The 21,663-nt window shown below is 38.2% G+C and overlaps 1 protein-coding gene and 1 long non-coding RNA gene across 20 annotated transcripts in view; one reads left to right on the top strand and one right to left on the bottom strand.

Annotated features, from left to right (window-relative positions):
* Positions 1-4,162, bottom strand: part of LOC145722230 (uncharacterized) — a 48,834-nt gene extending 44,672 nt beyond the window's left edge. The window contains exon 1 of one of the 2 annotated variants that reach the window (XR_014146350.1): positions 3,970-4,162. This is a non-coding gene — a long non-coding RNA (uncharacterized LOC145722230). Of the gene's footprint in view, positions 1-3,217; positions 3,472-3,969 lie in introns of those variants that run through there. The other variant, XR_014146349.1, reaches the window with a different exon arrangement.
* The window catches only part of LRRFIP2 (LRR binding FLII interacting protein 2), a 107,094-nt gene continuing 88,971 nt past the window's right edge, over positions 3,541-21,663 (top strand). For 3 of the 18 annotated variants that reach the window (XM_081824219.1, XM_081824235.1, XM_081824210.1), the window contains exon 1: positions 3,543-3,834. The gene's annotated coding sequence lies outside the window, so the exon portion shown is untranslated. Of the gene's footprint in view, positions 3,835-4,367; positions 4,699-21,663 lie in introns of those variants that run through there. The other 15 variants (XM_081824228.1, XM_081824203.1, XM_081824251.1 and 12 more) reach the window with 12 other exon arrangements.

Here is a 21,663-nt window from a genome sequence, read left to right as displayed (position 1 = left end):
CCCAGAGGGAGAGAGAGAATTCTAAGCAGACTCTGTGCTGAGCTTAATGTGAGAGGCTCAATCCCATGATTCTGCAATCATGACCAGAGCTGAAATTGAGTCAGACACCCAAATGAGCCACCCAGGTGCCCCTATTTTTCTTTTAATTTTAACAGCAATCTCTTTGAAAACATTTCAGTGGTCAGAGGATAAATTAAAACACACACATACACAGGTTGTATACATTTACAGGTTTATTAGGGCAGAATGACATGGAACAGTATAAGCAGAAAAAAAAGCAGAAATCTTACAAATGACTTCTTTTTAAGTGCGCTGAAAAGAAGTTTTTAGTAAACTTGTAATTCCATGAGCACTGTGGCAAGCTTACTGACTTTGTCATTTATTAATTTAGGAAAGGGAGAAGAGTCAAATCAAGTACAATAAAGATGAATTTACAAAATGGTATAAAAATGGTAATTTTTGGATATAATGAAACATAAAAAGAAACTAAAAACCTAAAGAAGATAGCAAGATGTTAATTTTCTAGTTTTAATAATGTATTATGGGTATATAAGATGCTACCGGGGGAACCTGGGTAAAGGGTACACAGAACCTTTCTGTATTATCTTTGCAACTTCTTGTGAGTCTATAATTATTTCCAAATAAGTGAAATAAGTAAATTAATAAAAAAAGGAGACAGGAGGAAAAATAGTAAAGGGAGATAAGAAGGTATTTTTAGAAAGAGAATTTAAATATACATAGTTGAAGACTTGCTTTGCCAAATTTCCATAGGTTTGTAAGGAGTTAACCAAAATTTTAAAAAATGTTTCCAAGACAGACAGGCACACACTTTACTAATAAAAATATTAGGCTCTGAAAACTGTCATCCTATTTTTAATGTTTGAACTAATGATATTTTCCAGAGACATGTAGAGAGTGAAACATAGTACTGTTTGCAAAAAACAACTTAATTTTGCAAAAACCACAAAAATGAGTGTTTGCTCTTGAGAAAGGAAAACTTGTATTTCTTGACATCATCAAAGAAAAATGCGGAAGATCTGATATGAAAGGAACAAAAATGTACAAATCCTACCACTTCATTCCTCAAAACTGTATAAACATTTGCAAGATTTTCCTTCATCCATTAAATGTCCCTAGAGCAGCCAGCCTACACAGACCTGGGGGCATTCACATGTCACAATATTCCATAAAAATCTGGGAACACATATTTTTGGCAGAAAGAAATCACTTGATGTGCAAGGAAAGACTGCTTGTGAAAGAATTCAGAGGGACACATTTAGGCAGGACCCCCTTGAAATGATAAAACGTTAGTGTCATAATTTACCACATTCCTGGGAGCATTCAAAAGACACACGGCATTATGAACTTTTATGAGTAGCTTTTTCAGTGCCAAATAGATGGCAAATATCCTACAGAGGGAGAATTGAAAACCCAGAGAAGCTCCCAAATTGCCTCATCTCACTGTACGTTAAAGCTTATTAAAGCAACATAGAAATCTGCTTGGCTGGACATTTCACTTATATTTCCTTCTTAAATATTAGAGTTTAGCAACTCGGTGCAAAGTAAAAGGGGAATTAGGGCTAGAAAGACCTGAGTTCAAATTCTGACTCTTCCAGCTACTAGTTTTGTTACCTTAGGCTAGTCACAGTCTCTGAATCTCAATGTCTTTGCTCCTAAAATGGGTATAATAATCCCCATATCTCAAGGTTGGTCCTAGTACTGAAAGGGATAATATATTTAATTGCCTAGCACAATGCTGTGCAAACAGTAGGTAGCAGTAAGTGTGAGGTCCTTCCCAGTTTTCCCAGAAGACACAACAAAATATTTCTTTCCCTGTTAGTGTGGTATGCATCAAAACAAATGGCTAAAGGGTAAATAAAAAGGGCAAGAGAATCTAATCCTACTATTATCCAAACAATTGTTCTATTAATTATGCAGTTATATAAACTAATATTTAATAAACATTATTGGATTTATTGGTATTATTCAGGTAATGCATTAATACCTGAATAGGTCCTCTCTTTTGCAAGTCAGCTTTTTATTTTGACTTTAACTGATTTAGCAAAATAGGCCATTAATTCTTTTATTCAGATGATAACAGAGTAGAACCTTTTGGGAAGATTAAAGCGCCTCTATTTTTTTTTTTTTTTAAGATTTTATTTATTTATTTGAGAGAGAATGACAGAGAGAGCACAAACGGGATGGAGGGGTAGAGGGAGAGGGAGAGGCAGAAGGAGACTCCCCGTTGAGCAGGGAGCCTGACCGGGGGTTGATCCCCAGGAGCCCGGGATCATGACCTGACCCAAAGGCAAACACTTAACCGACTGGGCCACCCAGGTGCCCCAAACTCCTCTTGATCCCAGGTAAAAATAATAGTTTTAATGTTTACTCATGGGTCTGAGAAAAAGTGACATGGAAAAAGAAATGGTAAAAGGTTAAAGAATTTATCTTTCAAGGCTGATGGTGTAATTCTCCCCCGGAAGCGCCTATTGACGTTGGTCTCTCTGTCTGGAGACCAACGTTCCCTAACTCATGCCTTGAACCTCCGCTAAGAGAGCCATATTCCCAGGCTCCATCAACTCGAAAGGGTGAGCAAGCCTTGTGAAATTGCAAGGGTGGACAGCACACAGACAGCCCTTAGAAGGCGTTAGAGACAGGTTCTTCACATGGAATCCGTGGGCTTACTCAAGCAGGTTCTGGAACCTGTAGTCCCTGTCTATAAAATTGTGGCTAAGTGTATTTCGTGCCTTTTCCCCAGGAAGCTGCTCAACTATCACTTCCCTCTAGAGGTTGGTTCTCTAGCCATCCTATCCTGAAAAAGGGGTCTCGCCCACACAATCTCTCACATCATTCTTATGTATTTCCTGCACAGCCTCACCACAGTCTGTCATTACCTTGTCTGTCTGCTTAAATCCCTCTACCCCACTAGAAGGTAAGCTTCCCAAAGAGCTGGGCCCTGGCCTTTCTCCAGCGCCTTGAACCTGCTGAGTCTCGAGAGACACTTCTGGAATGAACGACACGTCCGTGTCTAGCAGATATTTAACGGCCTCTACGTCCCTCCATCCACCCCACCCAACTCCGCCGCATTTTTCTCCGGAAATCATTTTAAAATCACGCGTTTTCATTTTGGAAACAAGGCTTTTCGCGTTGCCATTACACCCACTCGCTCTCGCACACTCGTTCTCTACAGCCGGAACCGCCGCCCCGGCCCACTTACCCAAGCCCACTAGGCTGGACAGTTTAGGGGCGACCAGGGCAGGTGCAGCCGCGAGCGGGCGCCCACCTCAATTCACCTTCCGGGCTCCCGGTCCTCCGCCCACCGGGGTCGCACCCCGCCACCCTCCCTCCAGCGCGGCGCCGGTAGCTAGCAGTGGCCGCGCACCGCGGCGGAAGCACCGCTCCCGAAGCGGCGCACCGCTACCCGCGGAAGAGCCAGCCGTCCTCCGCCAGGCCGGGATCCTGCCCGTCCCGCAGCGCGCGCCGCCGCGGCCGCAACTGCTTCCGGGTGAGCGGGTCACCGACCCTGTGGCCCCGCCTCTCCTCCGCCTCCTTCGCCAGCCGCTCGGGCTGCGGCTCCTCCCGGGGGCCGGTTCCCGCTGTCTCTGTCTTAGCCGCCGCGCCGCGGGGCCACCGGCGTGACTGACTGACCGGCCTCGGGCGCCGGGAGCCGCCGCGTCCAGCCCAGACTCCCTGGCCTGGAGCCTGGGACCCAGTTCGCCGTCCGCGCCCCTCGCCCTCCGCTCCTCGCTTTTCGCCCGGCCGGCTCCCGGCGGCCGACCCGTGCCCCGGCCCTTCCCGGGCGGCGCCACAGCCACAGCCCGCGCCCAGGGACAGGTAAGGGCCGTCCTTCCCGCCGTCCCGGGGCCCCCTTCCCGGCCTCTACAGCCCGTGCGACCCGCGCCGCCGCTGAGCCCTGCTGGGGGACGGGCTTCCCTGCGGGCTCTCGGGTCGGGGTCGCCCCCCGCCTACCGCGTTCGCCGGCAGCACGCCTGATTTCTAACGTGCACCCTCCGTCTGTGCGAGGGGAAGGGGTTACTCCCATTGTGGGAGAAAATACATTGGGCCGCTGTCCCTGTGCCTCGGTGCTCGAGGCTCCTTCTCCTCTCCCGCGGCGCGGCACTCCCTCGCTTCTGTCCCCGGACCGGCACCCCAGCGAACGGTGTCAGGCCGGTGGAGGGCGTAGCATTTTTATGGGATTTTTTTTCTTCCTTGACCCGAACTGAAGCGCGGGCATAACAGGCGCTTGCTAGGAGTGTCGGGGTTAATGCTTGACTAATATGGGGTGTTATTCACATCCAGATTGTTAAGTTATACAGCTCCAGTCAGGCCTGCTTATCTTGCCTGTGGATATCCAGCAGGAAGCAGGCGGACATAAGGGAACGCACCTCTTTTCCTTTCTTAGACGGAAAAAGTTCAAGTGTTTGCTCTACTTTTACACCGTGGGAGATGCAAATATTAGGCTGCTGAGACACGGCTAGGGAAATATAGTATCCTAAACTTTAACTGTTTATAGCTCATTTTCTTTGAGTTTCCATTTAATGACTCAGCATTTCTGCGGTAAACAGAAAAACTGTAGAGTAGGTTAATTGACTAAGAGATAATGTGTAAGAATAACTGAGTAGCCACTAATTTTTTGTTATCACAATGGGAAGAGAACGTGGATGCAATGAATGGAACCAGAGAGATGGTGAACAGTAGGTGGGCGAGTTCATAATATAAAATAACATTTTTTGAAAGATAACATTTTATATGGAGATGAATCTATATATACAGGTGCAGTTGTTGGAGAATGCAGTGTTGCAGATAAAAGTTAGTTGGCAGAGACTTGAGGTTTGCTGTGGTTTGGAAGTTTTGCAGTATTAACCCTTTTTAACCAACATCATGCTCTCTTTAACAAATATAGAGATGATGATCTAGTATTATATTCATGTTAGAGTAAGAATTTCAGAAAGTGTGATTCATTTAGAAAGTTAGGTCACTCTGAATCATTGATACGGATCTTAAAATTGGAATAGAGGAAAGCTAGAAGTTTGTTACTGCCTGTTTAGATGCCTTCAGTCATTTTATATGAAGTGTTGTATTATGCTTTGTTAGGTTTGTTGCTGAATACTTATTGTCATGAAGTGTGGTAAGAAAATAAAAATTGAACTTTTGCAGAGTGTTTGGCTTTAAATAGTTAGTTCCTAGTGAATTGTTGTAATTTTACCCTCCCCCACTCTCCCTATTTTTTTTTTGCCAGATGTGGGAAGATAAATGAAGGGGTCTAGAAACAAAATAAATGTCAGTGAAAAGGTATAAAAAAGTTTACCGAAAGAATCTACAGTATACAAAATAGTCTTTTCAGTGAAAGGCCTCACCTATTTTGTGAATCCTTAAAAATGTGGAATGAGACTATACTGAGTTCTTATGTAAGTTCTGCTATAGAAGAAAGTGTGTATTGAAGTTGTGATTAATTATTGGAATGAATTCATTGTAAACTAGAAATAATTTTTTATTGCTGAAATGTAATTTGATCATTTTTGGCTTTAAAAATATTGTTAAGCAAAATAACCTTGAATCACAGAGAACTTGATACTCTTAGCCTTGTTTTCTTTTACTTCTTTTTGGAATTCAGCTTATTTTACCTTGATTTTCATTTGTAAGGAACTTTAGTTAGTTATCAGCTATAAAGTAATGGTAAGTTGGTCTTGCTTACCAGGTTCCTTTAATTATTTGACTAAATTTTGGCATCTTATTTTCTTGGATATTCATTCTTATATACAGAGTGTTCCCTAATGTTGCTTTTGATTTTTGTCCAGCTAATAGTGACTTAATTAAGAGTTTCAGTTCCCAGTAAACAGAGATTCCCTTTTGGAAAATCCCTTGTGGAAAGCACCATAACTAACAGTCTTGATAGGTAGATATGCAAGAGAAGCCTTCTTACGTCATGATTTAAGCATCTCCATAATGAAGGAAAAAAGTGATAGGAGGGTATATTTGGCAAGTAGATTCTTTTTCTCTAAAAACAAACCAAAAACATATTTTTGCTAGAAATGAGAGCTGTGTCTTGCTAAGCTTTTTGTGAATTGTTTTACCGTGCTCCTAGTGTGAAAAGGAACAGAATTGATGATGTATAGAAAAAAAAAATTCTGGCAGCATGCTGGGAATGTTGATGAGGATCATTTAAGAGGAGATACAATTCTTTCTTTACCATAAGAGCACTATCCATTGCACCTACAAAATAGAGGCCATTTCATAGCCTTTTCCTTTTAGGTAGTTAGTTTCTTTCTGGAGACTTTGAATGGTGAGATGGACCTTTAACCAGGAAAATGTACTACCTTATCCAGTTTGCAATAGACTTAATAGACTTTATGACTGTTATTCAAAACTCAACTTTTAAAACTTCAGAGGGAAGGGATTGAGCAGAATTTGCCCTGTGAGTAGAATAATTTTACCTTTTTCTTCATTTCTCCTTTTAAGATACTAGATAGACACCTTTGGAAATAATTTTTTTGTGTTGCACATCGCACTTTACTTTTAAAACTTTTTGCCCTACAAGAAATTAGGCCAGACTTAAAAGGAATCAAACATGGGGCTAAAAACAGGGTTTAGTATAAGTTCTACTTTTTCGTTTATTCTATTATTTCTTTATTCTGATGGGGGATGGAAAAGGATTCTGTTTCTTGGGGGAACTCTGAGATTTGCTAAATGTGTAGCTTTTGTTTTGGTTTAGTGGTAGGGAGAGCAGTAGATAAGAGTAAAAATGGTTGGGAAGACAAAAGACATGGCATACATACATGGAAAGAGAATGCCCACTTCATGGGTACAGTAGATGTTTGTAGGATTTTTAAAAATTGATAAAACATTTGAAAAGAAGATGTTATGTGGTGCAAAGGAAGCTTCCTTTGCACAACAAACTCCTAGCCTTTTCTTACTCCCCCACCCCCTAATCCAAGCAACTACTGTGAATGGTTTCCTGTATATTCTTCTCCAAATTTTCTATTACATATTATCACCTATGTTTAGGAGAACTTTCTTCTACCTTTCATTCTTACCCTTGATATATATCTTAGAGACTTTTCTGTATTAGCACATGTGTCCATCTGATTTTTAAAAAAAGACTGGATGTCTTGCCTAGTGTAGATGAACCAGTTTATTCATTTTCCAGGATTTGTTTTACCATTCCCTATTAACAGACATTTAGGTTGTTTTTAGCTTTCTACAAATGTTGCTATAGTGAACAACTAGTATATAAATCTTTGCACTAGTCCATAAGTATGTATATGGAATATATTTCTGAAAGAGTGATTGCAAAGTTGGACCTTAAATTGTGAAGATTTATAAATTTGTTTCAATCTTATATTGGATTTTATTTTATAATAGAAGTTAACTTCTTTCTCAACCTTGTAGGAGAAAGGAGCTCTTACTTTGTATTCTATCCTCTCCATTTTAAAAAATATTAAAGTGTATTTTATAAGGCAATCTTAATTTAATCATTTAGAGTGACTGGTGGTTAATTTTGTTTGTACTGGTAAGGGTGAAAATACTGTGGCTTGAAGATTGGTGTTATAGACAAACCACTTCACTTATATATTGGGTAATAGTTAAATGAATACCTTTTGTAGTTGGTTGATTGTTTTAGGATTTTATGACCAGTATCAATTAAAAATATTGTGTATAGTTTAACGTCTTGCCCTGATGAAGTCTGCTACTGTATTATTAGTCACAGAAAATAAATAGTCCACCTTCTGTCTTCCTTTACCTTCCACATCCTAGTCTATTCATAATAAAATAAACCTCTGTAGAGTTTGAGATTCCAAAATCCTTTTGCAAACCAGAGTGCTATGGATGGATTAATATCCCAAGGCAGGGGGTAGGTACAGTGTTAGTTTTTATTCTGCAAGTGTTTGTGAGCAAATTAAAAGTTTAAAAGTTTAATTTCTGTATTATACAGCTCACTCATGACCAGGAGGAGGGGCGTTCAGGAACTTTTGCCCTTTGAAAATGAGAAATTCTAGGGAAGAAAAAAAAAAAGTACTGAGGGGCTAATGTATGATGATGAAGTTGGAACTTGTGAGTGACAGTGTCTCTGGCTGGTGCCCAGGGTCTATTTTGAGGCCTTGTCAGAGCTCGTCTGACAGAACCTACCACATAACTGTAATCTGTCCTGGCCCGGCTGCCAGTCAGGAAGGCCTGCGGTTTAGGAAAAGCGGCAACCACAGAGGAGTGAGCTTATAAAGGACATTTGCCTCCAGAAGATTAAGGCTAAGTTTTGGGGTGAAAATCTGCTTAGCATGCATATCCTAGGATCATTTTTTTTTCTTTTTGTCTTTCTTTTTTTTTTTTTTTTTAAGATTTTATTTATTTATTTGACAGAGAGAGACAGCGAGAGAGGGAACACAAGCAGGGGGAGTGGGAGAAGGAGAAGCAGGCTCCTGGCTGAGCAGGGAGCCCGATGCGGGACTCGATCCCAGGACCCTGGGATCATGACCTGAGCCGAAGGCAGCCGCTTAACCGACTGAGCCACCCAGGCACCCTTTGTCTTTCTTTTTTAAGAAAAGAGCGTGATTAAGGAAAACTAATGAGAAAAGTATTTCAGAAGAATGTGCAGAAGGAGGAGCACAGGATTGTACCAGTATTGATGTTATGGTCTGGGTCTAAGAGTGATCAGTCAAATGTTTTACAACGGGAAAACCATTACTGATACTGGCATAGGGAGGCCAGGGCCCTAGTTGAACTAGTTCACTTCAGAGACTTGCACACATATCTTTGGATCAAAAGGACACTGGGAATGATGGGCTGTTTTATAGGATTATTTTGAGTTCGTACAAAGAAATTAGCTTCTTCCCAAATTCTCGCGCTCTTCTTCCCATGGAACTGCTACAATCTCATGTACATTATCATGAAGTTATCTCTTTAAAAATAACTCGAGGCTGTTACCAGATGCTATCTCCCAGCACAGCTGCCTCTGTGTATCATGTGCTTTCTCATGAAAACCTTGGTGTTTTCTATACTCAGTGAATGAGGCCCTTGAGTTTAAAGTTCTTTAACTGATTTCACTACTTAGGCTAGAAAACTGTTTAAAGGGCTTAGTACTCTACCCTTTTATCCAAGGTTCCTGTCACCATATTAAACTGCAGCCTTGTATTACAGTCAAGGTTGTTGGAAGAATTCCTCATGCAGTGCAAACTTAATTTACAGATGCAAAGCTGCAGATGGTTTCCTTTTTTTGCTTTAGATTAGGTTGTAACTCCAAGAAATTTAGTTTTTCCTTGCCCTCAGAAATTTGGATTATTTGCATTTGATAATAACGATGTAGTTAGTACTGTATTGAGTGTGAGGAGAAAAAGTAAACTGGAGTATTTTCCCTTTTTATTTTTTTCTATTCCTATTATCTGATTTATTCCTATTATCCCTTGCCTGTCTCAAGTCTCAGCCTTTCTCTACCAAAAAAAAAAAAAAAAGGAGGTGAAGATAGTGCAGAACAGAGAGAGTGGAAAAGCTTTGGAGTACAAATGTGTATCAGGTTGTTTTTATTTCCTCAGAAGGGAACTATTAAAACCCTTCTTTAAAAAATCGTAGTTCATCTTTTCATTGTTTTCACTTTGAACCTTGTATGTTTTAGTTGTTTTTTCATTATGAACACCAAAATCTTAACTAGTTTTGATATAACATAACTTTACTGTTTTAGGAAACTCTTTTTAAAGTTACTTGTTCTGATCACTTTGTTATTCTTTCTATATCCCCCACTTTCCTAAGTTGAAACATTTTAACAGCCAGGAGCACTTTTTTGGCTGTTTCTAAGTAAAATAGAGTATACTGTATGCAGAGGACTAGGATGTTAAAATATTTATTTCTCTGTTAAATGGTTTAAGTAATTTATAACAATAAAGAGTACAATTAGTAAGCATACATGTTGCTATTAAAAAGAAAAAAAAAGGATTTCAGTAAAGTGACCCAAGGATTATAGGATTAAAGATAGAAAAAAAAAATTCAGTTTTAGATTGGCTGTCTTTTCCCCTGTCATGGATATTGCCATATCTCAGTGGATAGTCAAAGAAATGAGAGAGTCATTGTCTGCCTGTCTTACCCAACTCACCCTTTGTTACCCATCCAAGTGGGGTTTTTAAAAAATTGTGTTAAAATATATGTAATATAAAATTTACCATTTTAATCATCTTTAAGTGTACAATTCAGTGGTGTTAAATACATTCACACTGTTGTACAACCTTCACCATCATCCATCTTCAGAACTTTCTCATCATCCCAAACTGAAACTCTGCACCCATTAAAAAATAACTCCTTCATCCCCACAGCACCTGGCAACCACTATTCTACTTTCTGTCTCTATGAATTTGATTACTCCAAGTACTTGATATAAGTAGAATCATATATTTCTGTTTTGTGTCTGGCTTATTTCACTTAGCACAATGTCCTCAAGGTTCATCCAAGTTGTAGCATGCATGAGAATTTTTTTTTTTAAAGATTTTTATTTATTTATGAGAGAGAGAGAGAGAACACGAGTGGGGAGGAGGGGCAGAGGGAGAGGAAGAAGCAGACTCCCTGCCGAGCAGGGAGCCCAGTGCAGGACTGATCCCAGGGTGCCAGGATCATGACCAGAGCTGAAAGTAGATGCCTAACCTACTGAGCCACCCAGGCGCCCTCATGCATGAGAATTTAACTCCTTTTTAAGGCTAATATTCCATTGTATGTATATTCCACGTTCTGTTTATCCCTTTGTCCATTGATGGACACTTAATTAGCTTTTACCAAATTGTGAATAATGCTGCTACCTATGAACACAAGTGTGTAAATATCTATTTGAGTCCCTGGTTTCATTTCTTTTGGGCATATACCCATAAGTAGAATTGTTTGATCATATAGTAATTCTTTTTTTTTTTTTGATCATATAGTAATTCTGTGTTTACTTTTTTGAGGAATTGCCATGCCCGTTTTCCACAGTGGCTGATCATTTTACAGTCCTACCAGCAGTGTACAGGGGTTCCAGTTTCTCTGCATCTTTGACACACTTATTATTATTTTTTAAAATAATAGCCATTCTAATGGATGTGAGGTGGTGTCTCATTGGGGTTTTAATGTGTATTTCCCTAATAACTAGTGATGTGGAGCATCTTTTCATGTGCTCATAGGCCATTTATCTGTCTTTGGAGAAATGTCTGTTCAATTTCTTTGCCCGTATTTGAATTGGGTTGTTTGTTTTTTGTTGTTGAATTTTAGGGGTTCTCTATATTTTCTGGAGATTAATCCCTTATTAGATGTACTATTTGCAAATATTTTCTCCCATCCTGTGGGTCACTTTTTTCTCTTGATATTGTCCTTTGATGCACAAAGTTTTTATTTTGATGAAGTCCAATTTATCTACTTTTTGTTGTTGTTGCCTGGGCTTTTGGCATTATATTCAAGAAATCATCACCAAATCCAGTGTTGTGAAGCTTTTTGTGTATGTTTTCTTCTAAAAGTTTTGTAGTTTTAGCTTACACTTATTTCTTTGATCTACTGTGAGTTTTTTTTGTTTGTGGTATATGCTAGTAAGGCACTGTTTTGGTTACTGTAGCTTTCTAGTTAAGTTTTGAAATCAGGAAGTGTGATACCTCCAACTTGTTCTTTTCAAGATTGTTTTGGCTGTTCATGATCCCTTGAGATTGCATATGAATTTTAATTTTAGGATGGGTTTTTCTATTTCTACAAAAAATATCATTAGGATTTGATAGAGAGTGCCTTGAATCTGTAGATGGCTTTGGGTATTATTGACATTTTAACAATGTTAAGTCTTCCAATCCTTGAACAGGGGTGGCTCTCCATTTATTTATGTCTCCTTTAATTTTTTTCAGCAATGTTTTGTAGTTTTCAGTGTACAAGCCTCCTTGGTTAAATTTTTTCCTAAGTATTTTATTCTTTTTGATGTTATCGTACATGGAATTGTTTTCTTAATTTCCTTTTTGGATTGTGCATAGCTAGTGTATAGAAATGCAGCTGTTTTGTATATGTGTGTATGTGTTGATTTTTTTATCCCTGTACCTTTGCAGAATTTATTCATCCAAAGGTTTTTTTTTTTAATCCAGAGTTTTAAAAGCTGTTGCATTTGTTTTCTGTATTGTGTAACAAGTTACACAAATTTAGAGTTTAAAACAACACACATTTATTATCCTACGTTTCTGTGGGGCAGAGTCTGAATGTGGCTGAGTTGGGTCCTCTGCATAGGGTCTCATGAGGCTGTAATCAAGGTGTTGTGTGTGGCTGGGCAGAATTCTCTTCTGGAGACTTACATGATAAAAATCCATCTCCGAGCTCACTGAGGTTTTTGGCAGAATTAATTTATTTCTGGTTTTGGGACTGAAGCTTCTTGCTCACTAAAGGTTACTTTAGGATAACTAAAGGTTATGTAGAGGCTGTCTTCAAGCTCCTAAAGGTTGCTCTCAGCTCTTAGAGGCAACCTGAATTTCTTGGCTCTGTGGAATTTCCTGATATGACCACTTGGTCAAATCATTAAGGAGAGCCTAGAGCAAGTTGGCTAGCTGGCTAGTCTTATATAATATAACATAATCATGGGAATGACATCTCATAACCTTTGTCATATTCTGTTGGTTAGAAGCAAGTCACAAGTCCTGGCCACATCTTTGAGAGGTGTTTACACAAAGGTAGGAACAGAAGGAGGGGGAATAATGGTGGGGAGCCACCTTAGAGTCTGTCTGCCATAGCTGATTACAAAATAGCACTTTATAAACCCATTTTTGTCTAAAAAACATGAATGTGCAGTTAAAAGAAGTATCTTACAAAATGGCACATACTTTATGAACCTATTTCTCTTTGAAAAACATGTATGTGCAGTTAACTAAATATTACTGGTGGTTTTTATTGTTGCTTTTCTGTTTCTTCATTATATGCGTGTATGTGTATCTCCTCTCTGCAACATTCCAGTTTTGCAATTTTAAATCAATAGTTGGTGTTTTCATTATAACTAAATAAATATTATTTACTGCTTAGCCAAGTATTGTACCATGATTGTTTTCTTTCTTGTTTAACTCAGTTTTTCCAGGGGGGCTGCCAGGGGGTTTCCTTTCTTCGCTTCGTTTTCTCTTCACCTTATTTTTTCCCAAATGCTCCAACATTTTTTTTCAAGTGCCTCATCCTATGTATCTGTTTTATTTTGAACAAAATAATTAGTTTATTTGTGAAACATGGCGAGATATAAAACAAAAATACATTTTGAGGAAGAACAATAAAATGAACATCTGTGTCTCACTACCTAGGCAAGAAACGAACATTACAATTATCGTAGAAGTTCCTGTACATATTCTTTAATGTGTGCCTTCCTTCTCAGGCAATCACAATGCCATTTTACATGTTAATCGCTCTCTTGGGACCATTCCTTGCCCAACTGTGCTGTCCCACTCTCCATACATGTATTTCTAATCAATATGTGGTTCAGTTTTGAAAAGTGGAATAGTTCTATCACCTTTTTGTGTCTGTTAGTCAGAATAGACTAACCAACTTAAACAACCCCCAAGTTTCAGTGGTTTAACACAATTCAGGTGTATATCTGTCTCACATCTCTATCGGTTGCGAGTTGGGAAGCAGGGGTAAAGGAGTAGTCACGGGAAGAAAGGAACCCGAGTCCCTGGCTGACTCTGCAACAAACTACTCCTTTGATTTTTCTCTTTTATTTGGTGAAGTATATCTTCTAGTAGCTTATTGACAAAGGGCACAAAAGAGGTAAGTTTTTGAGGCCTCAAATGCCCAAAAATGTCTTTAATCATCAAGTATGAGAAATAGAATGGTTTAACTGGGCATAGGCTGTTTATAGGTTGTCTGTAGTTTTCCTTCAGGAGTTTGAAGGCATCAATACAGTGATTGTCCTCTTTCCAGAATTACCTTTTTTAAAAAAAAGATTTTATTTATTTGTTTGTTTGAGAAAGAGCAGAGGGAGAGGGAGAGAGAAAGCATCTCAGGCAGACTTTGTGCTGAGCAGGGAGCCCTATGTGGGACTCGAACCCACCACCCTGAGATCATGACCTTGAGCTGAAATCAAGAGTTGGTTGCTCATCTGACTGAGCAACCCAGGTGCCTCATTTCCAGAATTACTTTTAAAAGTTTAAAGCCATTCTAATTGTTAATTCTTTCTATGTAACCTGATTTTCCCACCCATGGAAGCTTGTAAAATCATCTTTGTCTCCAGTGTTTGAAATTCACTCAGGTAATTCACTATGAAATACTTTGGTATGGACTCAGGACTTGTATTGAGCATTCTGTGGGCCCTTTGAATCTGGAAACTTATGTCCTTAACTTCTGAGAAGTTATTAATGATATCTTTCTCTGTGTGTGTGTGTGTGTGTGTATGTATGTGTGTGTGTGTGTGTGGAGCTGTGGTGGATGAGCAGGTATGGGAGGAGGGATGGTCAGTTTGTCTTTATTTGTATAAAAAGGAGCTACCCAAATGTTGATGTTAGGTCTTTTTTGAGCAAAGTCATGCATCTAAAGTGGAGCTCATTGCATGTGGCTTTAGATTGGATGGCACTTGGATTAGCTACTCTCACAGCTGTGCTGTCAGCTTGGCGCTCTTCTCTAATTATTCCCTTGTGAACATTGTACTTTACATTGCATTATATCTTGTTGACTTCCTTTTATGGGCCTGATTGGTATCTTGCCTACCATTTCAGAGTATTACTTTGCCCTTTCTAAGAAAGGTTTAAGTTACACAAAGCTGACCAGCATGGCTCAAGAGAGGAGAAATGTTAGCTTCTCCCATTATGCTGTAAAAGTATCTCACGGCACTATTTTATTATCCAGTCAGTGAGCTATGTGGGTGGAAGGATTCATAGAATAGAGGTCTTCAGGGAAAGCTGATAATTTGAAAGGATTTTGCTTTGATAATAAAAAGTTGTAGACTTAAAAATTGTTGTTTTCCCCCAGGACTTTAGAGGACATTAATGCTTGCTTCTTTTTCTAATTTTGACCTGTTGATTCAAGTTAGATTTTTAATTTTAAAGGTTAATCCAGTGGTGCTCATTCTATTTAAAATTAGCAATGTGTTTTCACTTACTTAAAATGTCATTATGCCTGTAAAAGTGATGGTCACTATGAAATCTATTAGGAAATTAACAGTTTTACCGGAGATGACCAACGTAAATTTTTATAGTCCTACTTTGCAATTGCTCTGACAGACCAAATGAATCTTTCTCTTTTATCAGTTCATTAATATTGTTTCAAAGTTGGTTATTCTTGTAAGTTTGTATTTTCATACTATGAAGTAGCCCATAATTGTAAATTTTAGCTTAAATCATTTTTGGTAAAGTGATTATCAACAGTATATAAAACTTAAGAAAAAGGAAGATTCTTTTTATACATATTGTCTTTATTCATTATTCGTAAGTATGAAGTTTTATGTATTTGCAGTCATACTTTACATGGCATTTTATTATCTTTTTGCACCTTATAGGCATAATATCAAATGTGTCCTTGTCTTTGCTTCCTTCCTATGAGTTTTTTCCTGCCGCAATTTATTACATCATGTTGACTGGCCTTGACTTAAAGCTGTTGTTTTTTTTTTTTTTTTTTTAAAGATTTTATTTATTTATTTGACAGAGAAAGACACAGCGAGAGAGGGAACACAAACGGGGGGTGGGAGAGGGAGAAGCAGACTCCCTGCCGAGCAGGGAGCCCGATGTGGGACTCGATCCCGGGACTCCAGGATCATGACCTGAGCCGAAGGCAGTCGCTTAACCAACTGAGCCACCCAGGTGCCCTTAAAGCTGTTGTTGTAAACTTGGGTCATTTTCAGTTTTATCTTTGGTTTTACTATAGACTAACAAAAAATTAAAAAGATCATATTTATTAATGTAATTTTTCCTCTTGTTGCATTATATTCTAAGTTTTATTTTTGTTATTAGAATATAGTTAATATAAGTATTGTCAGTAGAGTTCATCTTAATCAGAAGGAGAGCCTAAGGTCTAAGGCTAGTTTAAGTTCTTTTTTCCTTTGGGACTTAATTCTGGTTCTTTCTATTTTCTTATTAGTAACAGAAGTTAGTTACTTGCTTCTATCATGTTAGTTTTGATTTTCATTTCTTTTGGTGGAAGAAATATTTCAGTAATAATTCTCTATACCCCAGATAGAAAACATAGCCTTGTATAATTCAGTGAAAGGACTTTCAGTTCCTTTTATTGTTGCTACATATCTAGTAAATTGGAAATAGTGAAAAATGCCTTCCCACTAAGTATATAGGTATAGTGTTGGATTATATTTGTGTTTGAAAATATGCAATTCCCCTGCCCACCCATGGCTCAACTAAGATTAACCTTAGTCATGGGATTTACTTCTGAATTTTACTTTACTACCTTCTCTTTTGCTTATTGTGATTTTAGATGTTTTTTGGTGTTGGTGATACAGTATATTTCCATAGCATTTTATACTCTATAGAAACTTTTTTTTTTTTAAGACTTTATTTATTTGTCAGAGAGAGAGAGAGGGCACAAAAGCAGGGGGAGTGGTAGGCAGAGGGAGAAGCGGGTTCCAGTGCGGGACTCGATTCCAGGACGCTGGGATCATGACCTGAGCAGAAGGCAGATGCTTAACCAAGTGAGTCACCCAGGAGTCTCTGTAGAAACTTTTATATCTACTTGACCTAGGAATAAATTTAATAAAAGAAGTATAAGAATTCACTGAAAGCCACAAAACATAGTGGAATGAAATTAAAGATCTGAATAAATGGAAAGACATCCCATGTTAATGGATTGGAATCAATATTGTTAAGAAGGCGATATTTCTCAAATTGATCTATAGATTCAGTGTAATCCCTATCAAAATTCCAGCAGCTTTTTTTTTTTAAATTGACATGCCAATCCTAAAATTTATATGGAAATATAAGGGACTTAGAATAGCCAGTAAAATCTTAAAAAGAACAAAGTTGAAAGACACACTTTTCCCAATTTTAAAACTTATTGCAAAGCTACAGTAGTAATCAAGACAGTGTGATACTGACAGAAGGATATCTATATCTATTTATAGATATATATAGATTTATGTAGATAGATCAATGGAATAGAATTGAGGGTCCACACATAAACCCTTATTTTTATGGTCAGTTGGTTTTTGACAAGGCTGCCAAGGTCATTCAGTTGTGGAAAGAATAGTTTTTCAACAAACGTCACTGGAATAAGTGGATATCCACAGGCAAAAGGATGATGTTGGTACCCTGCCTCAAACCATATATAAAAATTAACTCAAAATGGATCATAGACTTAAAGGTAAGAGCTAAAATTGTAAAACTCTAAGAAGAAAACATAGGAATAAATCGTTGAGATTTTGGGGTAGGCAGTGCCTTCTTAGAAATGACATCAGTGGTTGGGTGATGGACATTGGGGAGGGTATGTGCTATGGTGAACGCTGTGAATTGTGTAAGACTGATGAATCACAGACCTGTACCCCTGAAATAAATAATACATTATATGTTAATACAAAAAAAGAGAAATGACATCAAATGGGGGCGCCTGGCTGGCGCAGTCAGTTGCGTATTGGACTCTTGGTTTCCACTCAGGTCTGATCTCAGGGTTGTGGGATTGAGCCCTGTGTTGGGCTCTGTGCTCAGCGTGGAATCTGCTTGGGATTCATTCTCCCTCTCCCTCTGTCCCTCCTGCTTCTGCTCTCTCTCTCTCTCTAAAGAATAAGTAAATAAATCTTAAAAAAAAAAAAATGACATCAAATGAAACGAAAGAAAAAAATAGGTAAATTGACTTCCTCAAAATAAAAGCTTTCGTGTTTCAGAGAACACCATTAAGAAAGGATATGTAGAAATAGCATAAGTACTTTTCTCTGACTTTTTCTTTGCCATTTTATTTTTCCCATTTACTCTTTTGTCCACTTATAAGCCAAATGTACATAGTGCTTTGCAAATTCACAGTACATATTTGTTGGAAACAGAAAATTTAAAGGTATGTATTTTATTTTATAGTAATTTTCTAATTTTAGAACCTTCTTCATATTAATTACATTAAAAAATCACATCTTTATTACATGCTTCCCTACTTCTCCCTCGTCTTTGGTTTTATCTTTGTTCTTTGCTGCCTGAGCTTCTGTTGTTCTCCCTAGTACTTCTGTTCTTTTCCTGTTTTCTGCTTTATTGCACACTTTTAAGTCTGACCTGTCCTCAGCATATGTAATTTTCTCTCTCCCTTCCTTTCATCCTCTGAATGTATGTTCATACACACATTTCTGAGGTTCATTCTTTCTTTTTCTCTCTCTCTCTCTTTTTTTTTTTTTAAGTATAGTTGACACTGAGATACTTTTTAAAAGGCATAGGGAAAGGAGGGAATTTGGTACTAGAAAATGGTTTACTTCTCAGGGCATACTGAGAATACAGTTGTTGGGTAAGAGCACATCTTCCTAATTTGGGTTCTGCACAGTTATTGAAAATAGTATTGTAAATCATGTCGAACATACAGCCCGTTAGAGTTCATTTATTTAAACACAGTTAGCTAGGAAGGAAGTGCAACCACTGGCATGTCATCTTATGAAAGGAGGAAATGGAAAAATTATCAATTGTTTTGGGTGTATGAGAATAATATGTATTCAAAATATGAGACTTTAAGAAACATTTTTGTTAATTCTTAGGACTACCAAATGTGGAAGTTGGAGATGGGATTATACAGGTTCTCATTGACCCTTTATAGGCATTATATTTTATAAAATATGAGTTTAATTTAACCATTATAGGTTCTCATATTCTCCTGAGATTTAGTTTGTTTTGCATCTACCTTTCAGGTTATGCCAGGTCTTCCAGTTTTGCCTCACATATACATATTTTCATTTTGTACTTTGCTTCAATTTCTAGATGTACCTTTTATTCTTTCTGTGGGTTCTGTTAATGATTTACTCATTTTGCGTAATGTCCTCATTCAGCTATTTACAGGAATTGATGTCTTTAAGTGTTAATTCTTTCCTCCTGCCTACCCGCCCCCCCCTTTCCCTCCCCTACCGCTTTGCTCGTACCTCTGCCCTTTCCCCTTCATTTTTTTCTCTTCTAACCAGCAATTGAGGCATCCTCTCCTTTGCCCATAATCTTTCTAATGTATACATAACTATTGGTATTCGTCCATACTGTGATTACCTCTACCTTCCTTTTTGGTTTTCAAATCAAGATTTTTTTATTGAAATTACCAGTTCCTATCTTTTGTTCACTTAGTCATCTACCTTTCTCAACTAGTTATTCTTTTCCAGCACTTTATTATACACATTTTGCAACTTACAGAAAAGTTGAAAAGAGTTCTACTATCAACACTTGTGTACTTACTACTTGGATTCCACTGTTAATATTTTACTGTACTTGGGGCTCCTGGGTGGCTCAGTGGGTTAAGTGTCTGCCTTTGGCTCAGGTCACGATCCCGCATGGGGCTCCTTGCTCAGTGGGGAGCCTGCTTCTCCTCAGCCTGCCGCTCTCCCTGCTTGTGCTCTCTCTCTGTCAAATAAATAAAAAAAATTAAAAAAAAGAATAATAAAAAAAGATATGCGCAGATCTTAAGTGTACCATTTAATAATTTTTATCTTCTGAGCCACTTGTGTTCTCATGAGAGAACTAACTCCCATTATAAGGCCACACTTCTAAAACTTGTATATTCATTTGGATTTTTCAAAAATAGACTTTGAATGCCACAAAATACCTTAAAAATTTCTTCTTTTTAATTTTTTAATATGTAAATGTGCTACATAGTCTAATGATTATAGTTAAAGGTATTTTTATTTTTTTTTAGATTTTTCCGTGCTTCAGCAAATATTCTTAGCATTGCTAATGATAATCACATAATGCATGCTGGAGAAAGTAACTTGAGCATGTTTTAGTTCAGTTAAAAGTATGAGAATGTAAAGAAAGGCCAGGATTGCCCTTTTGTCCACTTCATAAGCTGAATATGTAAAAGAGGTAGTTAATTCAAGGCACTTGAAACATTTATGGAGTGCTTTCTAAGTTTATTAGGTGCTTGCATTTACCTGAACTCACTTGAGCTCCCATTAACCATGTTGGATAGGCGGACAGATGTTGTGTCTGCTCTGTAAGTGAAGAAACCAAGCCTCAGGTAGGGGAAAGGGCAGTGCAGCAGTTGAACTCAGATCCTCTCACTTTAACTTTGGTCCAGCGGCAACAGCTGCAGTCCCACTCAGTCTTTAGTTCAAGTGCCATTCCAGATACTGCGATTTGCTGATGAATAAAGACCAAATGTTTTAGTGCATAGGCTAGTGTTAACTGTAATGACGACTCTGATGCAGAGGCTTATGCCGATATTTTGAGTTCCCCCATGATGAAATACTCAGATATAGAGAACTAACTGCAACTGTTGGGATCCAGACAGAACTCTCTAAGTGTGCTATATTTAGACATATATTATTATGACATATATTATTACATACCCATTCTCTTCTCACAAGAGTGAACAATATCATGATTGAAGTGCCACTTAATGTGGCAAAGTGCCTATTTTTCAGAAACGTATTATGTGAGAAGCTCATTGGAGAAAAGAAAGCCTTGTTGATATATCTATTGTGGATTCACAACATCCTTGAAGGTACTTCCCTTCTTTCCCTTAGGTAGACAGATCCTTAATGACAAACCATCTGGAGAAAATCAGCTTGACATTGTCTGGGTAATGGATTTGACAAAATGTGGGCAGTTTTGTTGTCAGTGGATGTAAAGGTTTAGCTCTTAGTTTGGTCAATACCACTAAGGAAAAGCTGGAAAAGATTAACACGGCTCCTGAAGAAAAGTATTCTTTTTTTTCTTGAGGAAACCTCCTTGCGGTAGCAATTTACTGAAAGTCCTTTAGGATCAGAAACTGGAAATAATCTATTTGAGATCACCTTTTGAGTCTATATCCTTATTTTTGTCATTTTGAAGATAGATTGCCTAGGAGCCGAAAACCTTTTACTTTTTCTAATATTAGTAAGGATGTCTGCCTACAGAATACAAATCATGTGATTCTTTCAAAAACATTGGATTGTTTTTTGACATAGGTAATGGTTGATCTTCCTCGTGTGCACCTGAAAAAGGTGACAGGACCTGGCCAATGAGTCATGTAAACCCCTAGATATTCTCTGTGGATAGGACAAGAAGGACAAGGAAGACAGGAGGTTGTTCCCATTTCCTGCTTATCCTGTGCCTCTGTCTCTTTTCTTGTCATCTTTCACTCAGGGTTGGCTATCCTGGAGCCTGTTGAAACAGTTTTGTTTTGAGGCGTCTTTAAGGAAAGATAATTCTTTGTAAATCTATGTGCTAGAAGTATCCTGAGGTTTAAGGCAGTGTTCTTGAGAAAGAAGGAAATGGATTATGGAAAAAGAGGAGATAGAAATCCATTCAAAAGAGTGCCGCCAGCAGTGGCTTCAGATAGTGTGTCTCAGCTGTATACCATATGGTGCCTAATTTGGGTGTGATCCACTTTGGGGCCATTTTATTCTTTGAGTCTTGGATCTGGATTGATTGATTGATGCATCTCTCTTCTCCCCAATGTTATTGGAATGTTAGAAAATCAAGAAGAAGAAAAAGTGCAGCCATAATTCTTTCCTCCTAACGAAACCACTGTTAAACTTTCGATAAAATCTTTATTTCTTCTTCTATAACTGTTATTATGTTCCTGGAATTAGAAAATGCCTCTTTTTGTTTCCTGTCTTTGTGAAATGTCTTT

The sequence above is a fragment of the Leptonychotes weddellii genome, chromosome 1, assembly GCF_054177405.1.
Source record: "Leptonychotes weddellii isolate Sample4059 chromosome 1, ASM5417740v2, whole genome shotgun sequence".
Lineage (NCBI taxonomy): Eukaryota > Metazoa > Chordata > Mammalia > Carnivora > Phocidae > Leptonychotes > Leptonychotes weddellii.
The sequence above is the reverse complement of the archived record's forward strand: the minus strand, read 5'-3'. Positions and strand labels throughout refer to the sequence as shown.